A 17,079-nucleotide genomic window follows, 5' to 3' on the forward strand; every position below is an offset into this window, starting at 1 on the left:
AGTTAACATTTCATGAGATACACCTAGCTAAAAATAAAGCAGTCTAATACAACAGTTCTGTAATAAATCCTCCCTCCATGAAGGTTATAATGTTCAGTTTAAGTTGAAACTGTTTTATAGAGGTGTTGATCAAACTTTATGAGCATTTTAGAGGATGTAGTTTGTGGTGCTGTTGAACTGTATTGCATTATACATAGAGCTGTTTCTGTTATTTACCCTACCCTCATTGATATAAATGGTGTGGACAAAATAATAGAATCACCTGTCAGTATAAAGCATAACATTTTGACATCTCCGTATTTATGGCACTTTCTCTTCATTATTTTGATACTATGTTTCATTTAAAAAGCAGTTCATTCCTGTTTGCCTTGATGATTCAGTCAGTAAGAACATTCTCCAAGTGACTATTTTCAACCAGACTTATTATAATGATGATAATAAAATGATTCTGATGAACATCATGATCCAGTTGATATTCTCATCTGAACTCCATAATTATTTGTGAGAGTAATGTATCTCAGAAAGCCCTGATAATTCAACTGATTAAGAACCAGATTTGTTAACATCTACCCCGGTGGTACATGAATCATCTTCTGTAATCCTTTAAGTACAAAAAGACATGTTTTGAGTGTCCAAAACTACAAATCAAACTGACAAATGTCCAAATATCACTCACATACTTACCCTCTATGTGTGGGCCTTATTTAGTGTATTTATGAGACAAAACGTCATCCTCAGAAATTCTTTGCATTTGCATTTCTTTGGCATTCTTTTATGCTCTTCATTTAATCTTTACAATCTAAAATAAAGCATTACCAGTTCAAATTTTCCACATTTGCTTATTTATGAAAGACAGAATTAAAACAAATATTATTTCGGTAATTGCTGTGATATTTATTCACAACACCATGTAATTCTTTCTCCAGCAGAAGAGTCAACAAAATCATCACATATACGCACATCACAGAATGTGAACAACTCAATTATAAATCTTCTGTCAATCAGAATCTTCTGATTCTGATAAATTTGAACATTTAAAAGATAAAGTCTGTTTGTCAAAAAAATATGATTTGCGTGAGTTTGTGCTTTTGCAATACAGCTGCTGACATGTTCAGCATTACAACAAACCACCACACACACACACACACACACACACACACACACACACACACACACACACACACACACACACACACACACACACACACACATACTTCCCAAGGTCACACACCAAACACACATACACAGACTGGAATGAACTGGCCAATGACAGCTCCACTGGGAGAGCATGTGACCTCTTTGTCTTTCTTTTTTGCTCTCAGTCTGTCTTGTTTCACCCCTCATTTTCATATTGTCCGATACCTCTCTCGCCTTCTCTCTCTCTCGCTTTCATTTTGCCAGGCTGTCTTCAAGGCTGTGTGTGTCAGGCTCTACTAAGCGGACTGCCACCGAGCAGTGCTCCCCTGTCACTGGAGCTTACCATGATGAATGAGAGAGAGAGAGAGGGAGAAGGGGGGGGGGGCTCTGCAGAAAAGATGAAGGGGGAGAGATAAGAGGGCAAAGAATCAGAGTGAGAGAGAGATGTTACTGGAATAGAATGAATGGAAGGATGAATGCCACTCACACATTCACAAACATGTGTTTAGGGAGCTTTTCATTACATTTAATATTCATAAGGACATTACTATGAACCAATAGCACAAATGCAGGGATTAAGGATGTAAACAAATATAAATACATTATGCACAGAACAGATACAAAAACATCAAAACTTTTGTAGATATATTCGTCAAATGACGAGCTGAAGTTAGGGGATCGTCTTGAAAGTGAATGCAAATGGGACGAGGGAGCTGTTCAGAACTTTGTCAATAGCTTTCTCATTGTTTTCACAGACACTTCAAATGAACTTTATTTTTATCTGGACTTCCTCCCACTGCATGCACAACCTCCTTAAAAAAATCATGCAATATGGCGCAATGCAATTCTGACTGTTAAAACCTGTTCTACTTACAGTATCAATTTACACAGCTGTTATTTTGACTCAGTTCAGACTTACATTCTTCTTTACTTTTTGAAGGTGGGGTTCAAATATAAATCATGTTTTATAATCTGATTAATTCAGGTACATGGTTAGAATATTAAGTTAAAATTATTTTGTTGGCAGCTAAACTCATGCATTAGGTGTATTAAAGGCAGTAGAAAACAATTTAATGCAGACAATGAAACAGACTAGACAATATCTAACAATGTCCAGTATAAATTCAAATACAGATATGAATACAGATATTTTTGTGATATAAACACAGTACAGATACAGATAATAGATTATACTCCTAGCAGTAATGTCTGTTGTCACACATTGTCTGCCATGGTGGAAAATACAATCCTTTTAAACAAGAGAAAAACTGCATGTTTGCTGAGAACAAACTGCAAATAAATAGGACACAAGGTAATTCTGCAAAATACAGAAAACACAAAGAAATATAGAAATTATATATAAGTTTCCAGGGGACACTAAAAACTGATGAACACAGTAGTAACTAGCTAAAGACTAATGGTAGATGTATAGACATTGTCTCCAGTATTATCAGAATTAAGAAATTAGCTTGTTAAAGGTAAAATAAATATTGTTAGCTAATTTTCCAACATCATGATGAACGGTCGACTAAAGCAAATCACGAGTCCAGGCTTGTTAATCGTCCTCTGGAAACTTCCATTGTTTTGAATGATGGGCAGCATTTCCGTGTTTGCTTGTGTTTTCTATATTTACAGCTCGTTCCTTCATGTCTCGTATATGTTGTCAAGTCAGTGAATGTGTCCTCACCTCTTGCTGTCTCTCTTGTGTGTAGATCATTGACTATATATAATATATACATATACAGTCTATGGTGTAGATCAATGGATGAGCAGAGACAGTGCAGCGCTTCCTACTGGTGCTAGGGGCAGCACTTGACGCGCGTCATATGCTGTGCTACAGCAGCAGTGTATTTTCCACTTTGTGCCAGCATCTTGTAGCACTAAAGCCCCTTGGAAATCCTAACTGAGGTGGTGGTACAATGAGCCAGATATATCTCATATCTTGTATTTTAGATTGTGATTTCCAAGAATCAATTACGGCTAATTTCTTCGGTCTGCATCTTGCAATTGTATTGTCATGGGATCCTGATTATATTTTTGTGCTACAAGCCAGTTTAGTCAGTGAAATATCAAAAAATATCTACCAAAATGTTTCCTGAATGAAGGGAAATGCAGAATGATCATAGAACATTTATGATACACATTGGACAATCTGTAAAGACCAAGTTTCATTACCAACTACTCCAAATCATATATTTTCTAGTAAAACCTGCCCAGCCTCAGGATATATTTTGTCATAACCTTCAAGTAGGTTGTCAAGTCTATTTCTTGGATGAATATGAAAAGAAGCATGTGGAGGAAAAGCAGTATCAGCACACAGAAATGTGTTAGAAAGGCTTTGATGCCAAGTTGTGGACATCAAAAGCATTTCAAGTTGTTTATTTTAAGAGTGGGTTCTTTCTTCTTTATCAAAAATTTATTAAGACAGACACATTGTCAATTCACCCAAAACAAAAATGCACATATGGGACTACTATTAACTGTACTTGGATTATTGCTAGATCATTGCTCTGCATCTCAAGAGGTTCTGTTTGGAAAATTCAAAAGTTGTTCTGCCTTTAGACACCAGACAGCAGTTTTGTGTTTTAGCATCCATATTCTAGTTTAAAGTTGCAGAAAGTAGTCGCTGCAGTGAGAATGTTCATTCCACCATCAAAAGCAAAAGTACTAATAAAGTATAGAAGTGGGATGAGTGAATTATAATGTGTGAGGTAAATGAAGGACAGATGCAGAATAGAGTCTGAATTTGGGATGAATGCAGAATAAATGTAGGACAGAGTCAGGAAAAATATTTCTGTGTTCATTTAGGTTGTACAAGGTCAAGTAAACTATCAACTGGACTGTAGTTGTACCAACACACTCCAGTGGCATATGATGTGCATCAAAACAATTCTTTTCTATCTAAGGTCACACACCAGTGTCAGGATATACCACTGTCCTATTTCCTGGCCCCCGTACCTTGACTTCTTTCAATATGGTGCATCTGGTGTGTGCTACAGACATCAAATGATGCAATGGTACGCAACATACCCGCTGTGTGTGTGCCCTGTAGAGTTTAAGTTGTCTCACCCCTCTTGTGTGAGGCCTCATTAGTTCTAATAAACTGTTTCCAACTAATGAAGCCTTTTGGATGAGTAGCGAAATGCCTTCAACTCTACAGCTCCAGCACAGTTCAGTGGACACTTATTTTGAACTGATATAAGAAAAATTTTATGTCCAAAATATAGGATTATTATATATGTACAGATACAAACTGAATGCAGAACAGTTCTCAGAAAGATACAGGACAAATAGTAAAGAAATAGATACCTGACAGATGGACAGACTCAGGAAAGATGCAGAATATGTGTAAAAGAGATGTAGAATAAATGCTAAATAAATATATATGCAGAGTAGAAATATACATAATTGAATGTCACTATTGTACACTTAAAAAAAACTGAGAAATAGCTCCATGAGAGAAACAGTTTCATTGTAGTCCAACCTATGGAGGTCATTTTATTATTCAATCTGTAATCATCTGTTTGAATTCACAATTGCCAGAATTTTTATGAGGAACAGACCTTGCCTGGATGTGATCCTAAAATACAGTGTATCCAGTGTATGCGCTGTTGCCTTCAGTAAGCTAGGCTATTGTTGTTATCATTGCTAATGCAAATTGGAGACAATAAACAAGCTGTGTTGGATTGAATCATGACACCAAACCAGCTAAGAAGAAATTTGTGGATGCAGTTTGGACTCAACACCATAGATCAAAAATTGTAGATAAAAGGTAAAGCTGTTTGTGTACGATAAAAATACAACTGCCTTACAGTGTGTGTGCTTTGCTAAACACATTCCAACACACACAATAAATGCATGTATTGACATACAGAAACACTGAAATTCTAATGCACACTTCTATAAGCACTATTACATACCTGAATAAAACAGTGCAACCACATTAACATGACTTTTACTCTATACTCTTTCAAACACACTCCCATGCAAAGATATGTACACAAAGTTAAAATTGACACCACTGCTGTCATATCCATGCAGGAGGAAAATCAGGAACAGTGACTCTCAATTAAAACAGCACATTCATATAGTGAACAACTAGGAATTATCACTAAAACTGAGAAATGATAATTAAAAGCAGAAATGAAAACAGATAGACAATGGAGAACAGAAAGTTAATGAGCTCTTCCACTCGCTAAACAAATCCCATTTCTACTCCTCACTCTGCTCAATATGTTCAGGACTGTGCGCACACAAGCAAAACACAAGGACAAACTCTTACACAAACAAGGACATTAACTTTTTCTTTCACTAATATGCCGACACACACACAGAATCAGTTTCGTACGCAAAGAAACACAAACACACCCTTAACCACCTACAAACATATGAAAACAAATAATACATAACAGTACAATAATGAATCACAAAAGTAAAGTCTTTATTTAATGAAGGTATGTAGGAACTACTTCTTGTTTGTCTTGTTAACACCTGTGAAAAACAAACTCAACAATATTTAATATTTTAAAGTGTACAGCTGTGGTCCAGCTTACATCTACGGTTACTGAATACATTCAGGGACAACAAAAGATATGTATGGTAATGACTAGAATGTATTATGTATGGTAATAATCAGCTGCAGAGGAAAAATATTTAAGTATTTTAATTTTAAATTAATTTTAATGTTTCCTTAATGGAATATTATTCGTGTGTGACAGACAAACCCTGCATGTTTAATTGTTAGGCCTATACCTAAAAAAAACCCCACCACTGTCACAGATTCGAAAGAAAAGAGTTGTGCATTCACACCTGAAAAACCTGCATCTTGACTTGCAACTTGCTTTAGAAGACTTGTGATTTAGCCTGGACTAACCTTGAGACCTGAGACTTGATTTTGACTGGTCTTGAAAGACTTGAGACTTGACTTGAACTTGCCCCAAAAGAATTACAAACAACAAAGCTTCATGGGAGTCTGTCAGTTAAGTGCCATTAAAGGGACAGTATGTTTCAAACAAAGTGCTTGTTGAATCTTCGAACAGCGTCTGAAACCCCCTCCCCGCACACCTTTCCAACTTCAGAATTGGGGGGGACTGTGTCTGACAATTTTTGTAACTTTGACCCCGACAATCTACCCACAATCATTGGCCAAGCGTGCTGAAGTGAGAAAGTATGCAGGATATGAACTTTTCTCTCAAGCTGTGTTTTAACTTGTTTTACTCAAGTATGAGTTGCTAACTCAAGCACCCCTCTCTGATATAGACTCACATATAAATGCAAAAGTCAATCTACACAGAGACACACTTGCAAAGAGATGACATGCACTCTCTGACTCACACACAAGCAATATTGGGCACAGGTGAACACATGTACTGTAGTGTTATGAACTCTGCCCTTCTTTTCTCCATCTGTTTCCTTACTGTGCTCTCAGTAGGAGACAGGAACAATTAAAATCACCCACACAGCATCAACAATAACTGGCCTCCCTGCTTCCTACCAACCTGACCTCATCATCAAGTCTAATGACCTTTGTAAAAACTGTCAATGCACATCAGTGCAGGCAGTTTGAATATACTGTACATCTCATGGATGGCTGAATGCTATCAAAGGGTGCGATCATACCTACTTTCCTGTAGTGCAAACCAGATTGGTTAAAGTGTACTTTGTTGCAGTTGGTACAGTTCACATTGAAATAACAGACCAACCAAAACTAACTAGTCATATGTCTCACAAGTATTCTAATCAGCCATCACACCAGTTAGTTTAAAAGCAAATATAATTAACTTCTTCTCTTGTGTTCATACCAGTTAACAAGACTAAGGGGCAAATTCACAAAGAATTTATTGCAGCCGCTGATAGCACCATGAATTGCGCATCATTTGCAACCGCTATCTGCACCGTCTCAAGGTCAGAATCACAAAAGACATTGCGCTAATGATACCGAAAGTGTTACAAATGCAGCTGTAAGAACAATACTTTGCACTCATGTGGAAAGAGGTGTTTGATTTGAAAGAACCTATTCTAATTATAACTATTCTAATGATCTAATAACTCCCCTGTCGTATTGCATGATCTAAGGACCCAAATGCAGAACACAACAAAGTGGTAAACTGGATTGTAGTAGCAACAGTCTTTATTATAATAATATGGCAAGCAGTCATAGGTAGATAAATGCTCTTCCAGAGCGTGCGAGTCCAGTGTGGTCCACTGGAGGCAGTGATGATGTAGTGGACACAGTCTGTGAAGAACCGACTGGGCTCAGAGGACTGAGACGGTGAGTGTAGGTTCTGGGTTTGGCTTGTGTAGCGTGGCAGGCAGGACAGGAAGGGAGCTTTGCAGAGATCAGAGGGGACACGGTGGCTGCGATCACCGGCAGGGAATAACTACGGGTCTCCGGCAGGCAGTGGTCAAAACCAGAGAATCAGTCCAACTAGGCAAACAAATCCGACAGGGAGCAGGTAAAGTTTAAAAGTCCATAATCCAGGCAAGATACAAGGGAACTAAGAATCAACACAACAGAACTCACAGATAAGAAATGCCAGGATGCTTGACACCGGGACAAAATATGACCGAAAATGCACGACAAGGACAACGAACCAAAAATGAACAAAGGAAAAAACCCAAACTCAATACACTTAGGTAGGGGAGACATCGAGACACAGGTGCAAATGAATCAAGGCGGGGTCAACAATCTAAATTGGAGGGAAAGCAAACAAAGACAGGAAGTAAAAGCACAAGACACACGAGGAGAGGAGAACACTACAAAGTAAAACAGGAAACAGGATATTTGGGATGCTTTAACTGTGCGCTCTCCCTCATGCCTCTGGACGTATGGAGAGCTCTCTCCTATTCTGCTCTCTGTTAGACTGTTACAGTGCATAACCACCATCTCCGTTTCTTACAGCAGCAGGTTTTATGTTGTTTTACAGTTTCATTCCCTCATGGTGAATATCAGGTATTGTACGGTCTCTGTGCCACCTACCCACCCTGTGATGCGCTATTGCTTCGCGTGGCTACAGTCGGTGCTGATGGCAAACGACTGAAGTGATACCTCCGATGTGATATCACTCATGTTTGAAACGTATAAACTCAAGAGCAGTGCAGCAGCAGTTTCCAGCTCTGTGATTCACTGGCAATTTATCATTTAAGAGAAGCTTTGTTACTTCTTCCAAAATCATCTCTCCTCCCTTGGACAGAAACTGACATAATTTTGTTGCTGATACTGTTCCTCTATATTGTTGTTCTGTTGATTTATTGCCATTTGTTGTGAATGAGATCTCCTGTGTCTTGAGGACAATTAACTACCTAGAATACAAATGGAAGATTCACACGTGAACAAACACACACACACACACACACACATACAAAGAAGACTGCTCCATTCTTAGAGTAATAAACCCACTCAGTGGTGGTACAGAGCTAATTATAGCAGGTTTTAATTGCTTTCTGGCTTTAAAAGTGACTTCACTGGCAATCTCTCTCTGTTTCTGGCAATTGCTTCATGGCAGCATTAGTAAGCCAAACGTGTGTGTGTGTGTGTGTGTGTGTGTGTGTGTGTGTGTGTGTGTGTGTGTGTGTGTGTTTACCCATTTGAGTAAATGGATGGGCACACATGTAGAAAAGGAAAGGGTGAGTTTGTGAGAGAGATGAAGAGCCTCAGTGATGTCTATGCATGTATGATAGAAAGGGTGTGTGCATGTATGCCTTAATGATCTCCTTGTGTAATGAGCAGAGTTTTAGGGTGTTTTCACAACTGCACTTTTTCGTCCAGTTAAAACGGGTTCGTTTCCCTCCTTAGTGCAATTCGTTTGGGCAGGTGTGAACACAGTAATCACACTTGGGTGCGGACCAAAACAACCGCACAGAGACACTTTAAAGGAGGTGGTCTTGGTCTGGTCCCAAACGAAATCTGGAGTGGTTCGTTTGAGGTGGGAAGATGATCTGACCTCGATCCAAGCCAACTACCATAATCTACCATTATACACATATCACGCTTACTGAACACATCTTAGGTTTAACATGTTGACGGTTAGCATGTCGTTGTACATGCTCAATATTAGCTCCTTTGTTCTGCTCAGTCGTCTGAAGGCAGCACGTTTTCTTTGCAAAGTGTGAAGCAGTATAGTATTTTCAAGATGTTTCCTCGAAGTGCATTCCACTTTCTACTGGTATAGTTTTGCCTGGTATATTGCCCAGATAATTACCACAGTTATGAGCAAATACCAACTGTGCCGTTGTTCCATGTTAAATTGCTTAGCAATGTTTCTCTCTCAGAAATATGCACTACTCCAGAACACAGGACCTTCTTCCTGCATTTACTTTCTTGCTCCCGCCCCAGACACATCTGACCAACCAAGTTTACAAACTCATCAACTGTTCTGGAACAGAGCAAACAATCTATAGGTGTGAAAACGCCCTTAGTTTCAGTGTTATATACTTTAACTTATAACAGCCAAAATGTCACCAGAGTCATGCACCTCCCTTTTCTCTCTTTTCTCCTCCACCTCTTTTCCTTCCTTCCTTATCCCCTGCTGTCTTCTCTTTTTCTCTACCTTGTTTCCTTTCTTAACAATTATTCCTCTCCTTCCTTGACCTCCTCCTGCTACAACTTATATTTTACTATCTGTATATTTCACTTCCCTCCTTTGGTTTACCTTTGATCAACTTTCTCTTCCGCTCTCTTCCCTCTTAAAGTGGTCCTGAAATCATTTTTTTCTCCCCCTCTCTCTTCCCATCTCCCTTCTCATCTATTTCTATCTGTCTCTCTCCAGGGATAGCAGGAGGAAACAGCAACATATGGGATTCTGGTAAATGAGTTTTTGAATCAAAGGGGTGAAGAGCAGAGAGGATATAAAGGATATGGAGATCCCATAGCTCTCTTTCATTGACATAATCTTTTATACAGACACAAATGTATTATATTGTTTGGTTTTCTACTAAGTTACACTTGTGAATTGGGTTGTAGTTGCCATATGCTGTATACATGCACAAACTCATATTGTGAGAATGAATAAATGAATGAATGAAATTTTTATTATTGTGTCATGGATATTACTATGCCCAGTCTTGACACCATACATTCATACAAGCCAGGACCAGAGTGCAGCGTATACATTTTCAAACAACACAAAGTCCAAAAATAGAAAAGCAGCAAAAGCATCTTTCATGGTCCAGTCATCAGACCATAACTGAGTACAACAAAATTCATAAAACACTGATAGAAACATTTACTATGTAGCACTGGAGAAATCTGAATGAATACTGATGAAATTAATCTATCTTGCCTTCTTTTGCTTTTGAAGTTAGCAAACTTTAACACATCAAAATTAAACAGCCATTCTAATTTTTTATTATCTGAACACCAGAATACATCAGAGTTCAGTGGAGCCATTTCATATAACGTTAACTCTCTTACAGCATCATAATGTGTACAGTACAAAAGAAAATGGGACTCACTTTCCAATTCACCCAAATCACATAAACCACACAATTGGTTTTCCTGCTGAATATTTTTGAATCGACCAACCTCAGTGGCCAGAGGAAGAATACCAGCTCTCAACTGTGCAACTAAAGATCTTTAACTTCTGGATAAACTATGATTCATGGCTAAACTTTTGTTTGATATGCACATATGAGAAATTTGGGCAGAGATGTTTAGAAGCATGTGATCAAATTATCAGAGTCAATCTCCCGCGTCAAACACAATTCTTCTAAGTGACATTCCCTCATTTGGTGGTGATGATAGTGGTGGAGAGCGCTGTCTAACACATTGGTTTTGAAATCTCCCATAGGTGCCTCTCATGTCCTGTTTGAATGCATCTGCATTCGTTACATTTTGCCACTCATTTATTTATAGGTTTTCCTTTAAATTTGTCACACATCTGTATGTTTAAATTATTTTAGTTGTTTTCAAGCTGTTTGTCAAATTACATAAGAATGTCCAAGAAAAAAAGCTAAAGTAGCTAGACTGAAGAGAACACTGGTGAGGTTTGGGATAAACTTTCCCTCCAGACCATCCAGGGTTTCCAGATCAAGACAAATATCAAAAATTAATTGGATTGCTGGATCTGAAAGACATTTTGTCCTTTACATGTGTGAAATATTATATATATATATATATATATATATATATTATAATTTTACAAAACAATCTTAACTCAAGGTACACTTATTCATTTATTCTGGAGTTTTTGACCATATCACATGGTGCTCATCAGCAGCAGACAGACTTGTCCCAATTGTCATGGAACTGTACATAATCAAGTTGTTGCTCAACAAATATGCCCTTGCTCCCCATTGATACTCTGTCTTCAACAAATATGTCCTAAAACTGTCTCACTTTTTCTGAACAGGCCAAATTCTGATCAAAGGTCCTCTTTGCCCATAGGGTTGATTCATCATTGGATTCAATTACTGCTGCTGGATTGATTAGGCATGCCTTACACAATGAAAACCAATTGGATTTCCCTCCAAAATGCAAACCCTACCAATCTATCTCCAAGACTATACTTAAGCAAAGTAACAATAAAGGATTTTAATTAGAAAGCTTTTAGACTGCAATGGACAGGCTTGGGACCAAATTAAAATGAATTGTTTTTTGTGAGTTTTAAAAAATTGCCCAGCTATCAAGAAAATGGTTCTATTTTATTTATTGCTGTGTATTGGCCGTTTTTGGGCTGGAATCCTTACATAGAGGCTAACCGTAAGTTGACACTTCTGATGTTGTAATACTAAAAAGCTAGGCCAGAAAAATGAGTGCTATTCTATCATTGCTCTACATTTTTGGCAGTACGTTTTCCTCCCACACTCCAGATTTTTACACCAAAATGTACTTTTAGTTAGTGACATTTTTGCCAGCACTGGCATTATTTTCCAACTGATACACTATACACACATTGCAGCAGTATGTGGTGATAAAGCAAACTGAATATTTATGTTAAATGTTGAATAGTTTTTTAAATTATGTCTTAAAAGCAAAAGCTGTTCGAGCCCTTCTCCCTCTGTGCTTTGTGGCACCTCTTGTGGGATCATTAACCACAGATTCAAATTAAGACTGTATAGTTTGGTATTTTCTGGTACCAAGAAAAAATTATGTTGGCATTGTAAACACTGACTGCATCCCACATGAGTGAATAAGATATACAAGTCCGACAAATTAAATGATAAAGTACTTTGTTTGTCCATGCTCTCTAGAACATATAGGAGTGTTTTCTGAGCTGAAGCTTGTATTGACAAAATTGCATTGTTTGTCAGTGCCCTCCAAAAACTCCCTCTGTGGACTTTGTGGCACTATAACAACATCACACTGTTTCCTCCTTTGTCCTCGACAGAAAAGAGTCAATTACTATGGCCTAGGGGGCTTTGCCACTTCAACGTAAACATATGCCTTTTTGAGACATTTGTTGACACGACACCGTCATATTTCTTGGCAGCGCAGTCCCAAAAGATACTATGCATGACATCAATGTACTGTCACTTTGTCAAATTAATTAGGATACCTTGGTATTATTAATGCAAACAGATGCAAGTGTAGGTACTGGAACAGACCCTGTGTCTCCTCCCAACCAACTTTCTAGCACATTTTTAAAAGGGCATAGAACTAAAACACTTCATACATACCTACAGGCACACAAACACTTAAACTCTCCCATTCTCTGTACCCCACTCTGAATACCATTTAACAAAGAATGGTGAAAACACACATATCTAAAAAATAATACAGTAAGAATTACAGTTCGTCTTTAGCTAAGATGAAAGGGAAATAGCATTTTAAAACAAGCAAGTGTTGGAGTTTTGAAGGGATCAATGGAAAGTGTGTGTGTGTGTGTGATCTTAGTAAATGGCTGACACTGCAGGATGGACTGTTGTAATCATTTCTCTTAACATCTTCCCCTTTGTCTCTTATCGTTGAGTTTGATGAGAGTGAGGGAAGCAGAGAGAGAAAATGAACAAGAGAGTGAAAAGGAGAGGGAGAGCGAGGGAGAGGGAATGATGAGCTGAAGGGAAATGGGGCAACATACAGATGGAGGGACTGAGACTCAAAAGAAGACAGTGACACAGAAACAGAAACACAGAGGGAGGGACACACAAACTGTACACACATATTTGGATTTGGGTTAGTGTTCAAATGTACTGAACCAGACAATAATTTGACAATAATTACATAGCTGATGCGACAAACTGTGACACATTTGTGGCATTTTAAAATGTCAATGTAGATGTCAGCCTGATTGACAGTCACCCTGACGTGGCATTTCACTTTGCTACATTATTCAGCATGAAAGTAACAAGCGCAGGTGCTTCTTCTTGTAACTCCAGAACAGAGGGAATTCATTATTAATCAGGAGCTTCTGACTCTGCATTTTCATTGTGCAAAAGGCAAAACCTTGAATAAATCATTGCTTTTGTACAACAGTTCAGTTTTTTTTTTTTTTTACATCAACCACAGCCACTGATAAGTTAATATAGTATAGTAGTATAGTCTAAAAAGGTTCATTTGTTACCAAAGTCAGGTTACATGTTTGTTTTCAAACCACATCTTGTCTAAAACAATGTCTGCTTTGATACATTCCTCATGAGGTACACTGTACTTTTGGAGCTTGTTATTCGACTTGTGGCTATGTCTGCGTACTTGTTGGAAGACATTACACACTGGGCACTGTACATTCATATCATTTAATGACCATCAAAGTGAGCTTTAAACGAACCATGCTGCCGTGGTGACAAATTAAAGCTGGCTAAAACCTGCATGCTGTCATGGTTTTATCGACCTCATCCTCCTTCACCTGGTTCCATGTCCTCTTAATAGTCTCTGTAATTTCTATTCTAACTAGCAATTATTACCCAAAGAGAACACTCACACACTCAATTGCTCTTTCCCAAACCAATCCCAACTCATCAGCCCTGGTGTGTCACCCTCACAACTGTAGAGGAAATTTCACATTAGGAGGGGAGGGTATAAAAACAGGTAAACTGTGGGATGCACTCCATTATCAGTCATCTGCACTTCCAGAATAGAGGTAGTGTAAACGCTGGTACAGGTGTTTTATTGTTCACTTTCACTAACTGGTTTGGGACGGCCTAAAAATGGCAAAACCTCCACGTGAATATAAGCAGTCAAAAGGGGGAGTGTGGAGGTTCTGGATTAAGATTGAGTCATCATCTGCCACATTGCCATGTTGCAATGTGTTCAACAAATTTTACTGCCTGTTATCAGCCTGATTTTGACTACCTGTCTGCTTCATATTTCTGTGTATTTTTGCCAGATTTCTATACTCCAACTGTGAGCCTCAATTTTAAACTAGTAAAACTGCCATTAACTACACCTGCCTTGTGTCCTAAATTAAATAAACTCACTCATTATGTGTGCATAGGCCCCTCGGGGAACAGTCTCTAAACTTAACTCAAACTGTTAACTCATAATCCTTCAGAATAAACGTTTTCCATTACTCAACAATCTGATAAACAGTAAATTCACCAAATTCAGTCCTTCATGTCGCTATTTTCCAAGCGATACGGAAGTGGGTGTGGTTTCATCTAAACTGGGTTGGAAAAACGAATATTCTACTGGTGTGCAACTTTCATTGCATGAATTCACATACTGATTTGTGCAAATGTCCATGACTTTGGATTTTTGATACAAGTGTGTGAATGTGTTTTGCACCATATTCACTGCTGTAGCAAAAATGTGAGTGTATGATTTTCTTAATTTGTAATTCGTAGCATAGGATTTGTGTAACTGCCATGAAAAAAAAACCCCTGCTATTACACATACTAATAGATTAATGGTAGGTAGATGCACTGAATCTAAATGTTATACACTATGCATTCAGGTTTACATGATTAAATACTACCAGTGAGTAATTTAAGGTGTATGTGTGTGTGTGTGTGTGTGTTCATTTAATCTGTATTCTTCTCCTTCTTCTCCTTCTCCCTCTTCATACTTTAGATGAGAAAGCAGTGTCCAGCTAGCAGCACTTAATGAAATTGGATGTTTTACACAAACACACACACACACACACACACCAGCCTCTGCTACTACCCCTTTTATCCTTTCATCCATCTATACAACACTCCTTCTTGTCTTCCTGCACCCTGTTTCCAGAGCTCTGTCTCAACATTTCACACATTCTCTCTGTTCTTGTCCTTCCCAAATATACAAATGGAAACAAATGATGAAATACTTTTTTCAAATGAGTTAAGAAATTTTAAGACTCTCAGATTTTATTAGAACAGGTGGATCCTGTTCTCTTATCTGTTCTCTGTGACGTCGGCTGCTGACACTCATTACTCATACGTTTTAATGCCCCAGTGTGAGTGTATTGTATGTGTATTGTGATTGTGTAAGTCTGTTGCTTTACAGGGAATATGTATTGCATGTCTGCATAGCTGTAATACTGGCTCCCTCTCATAGTTGTGTGTGAAGTGAATGCACTTTAAGCCAGTGGTACATGCATCTATGTTGTTCTGGAATTTTCCATAAAAAAAACAAAAAAAACAGCCTTCGTCTGGGGCAGTGACTCACTGTCAAATGGGACATAATTCATGATGTCCAACTAAAGTTAGTCGATGACCAGTGGGTGGAATCACTGTGAAGAGTGTCTTTAGCCAACTAGCCCTCCATAAACCTTTAAAGCTTTATTGTCATATGCACAGAGGACAAATTGCACTGTACAATGACATTGTAAAAAAATTAAACAGAAAGCTTACAAGCTTGTGTCACACAGTAACTCTGTAATAATTCTGTATTGTCTACTCATTTATTCCCATACAAGCATCTTGATCACTGACAAAACTAGCATTTACAATTTCCCAGTGACGATAGTTTCCAGAAAGACAGATACTGCAAATTTTATTTTAGTACGGACAGAAAGTGTATAAGCCCTTCGTTTATGGAAAGCTAAAAGGGCCATACTCCAGCTGTTTTTTGCTCTTTACACCTGCTATTTTCAGTTATCTTTTTAAGTGCCCTGATATAAAGTTGAACAGCAAAATTCATTCACGGCTCCACAAAATATGTGGTACTGAAAGCTTGGTGACGTAGTGAGGAGGTTTTATGGACAGAGCAGACCGGAGACACCGAGATGAGACTGAGATAGTTTATTGCACACAAAGGGAATTTGGAAGTGTGAAGAGGATAATGCTACCGTCCTTTAACTGGTAGAAGAGGAGCTCTGGGGTTGAGTAGACACACTGGAGAGTGGAGACACACGGGACCAGGATCTGGAGCGACACACACTGGAGATGGTCGGGACCAGGATCGGGGCTCTGGAGACGAGTAGACGTTTCGCTGAGACGTAGGTGAGCCCGTGGCGTTGTTGCGGCAGGATATGGAGCACTGTCCTTATTCCAAACGAGACCGGACACTGACTGAGGTGAGGGATGGTGTTTTATAGGGTAGTGGAGTGACGATTAGGTGCAGGTGTGTGATTGGTGACAGGTGACTGGAATTAGTACTCGGGTGAGGAAGTGCGGTGTGTGTGTGTGGTGTGGTGGAGCCTGGCGTGTCTGTGACAGGAGGAAAGCTCCATTGACATTGCTTCTTATTTGTTAGAGCAGGGTTATAAAAAGTTAGATGGTGTGATATAATACCATGATAGCTTCCTCCATTTTGGACTCGATGGCTCTCTCTGTTATCTTACAGTTCAGCCTTGTCAAGATCATTTACGTTCACCGTTTGTCAATGGTGCAAATGTGAGTTGAACTCAATATGAAAACAGTGCACAAAGTGATTTAAGTGAATTTATTTTGGTTCACAATTTAGCTGTTATAAATTCTTATGTGACCATGTCCAACACCTGAAATTTCCAAGTGTTCCGTCTGATTTTTAGATGCTTCTGATAGCGGTCTGTGTTTTGACAAACAATTCACCAGATGAATATGACCCTTTTGGCTGTCCATGTTCCCTGAGCCAAACTCTACCAGCAGTGGCCAGCTGAGGCCTTG

Source organism: Siniperca chuatsi, linkage group LG11 (genome assembly GCF_020085105.1).
Source record: "Siniperca chuatsi isolate FFG_IHB_CAS linkage group LG11, ASM2008510v1, whole genome shotgun sequence".
NCBI lineage: Eukaryota > Metazoa > Chordata > Actinopteri > Centrarchiformes > Sinipercidae > Siniperca > Siniperca chuatsi.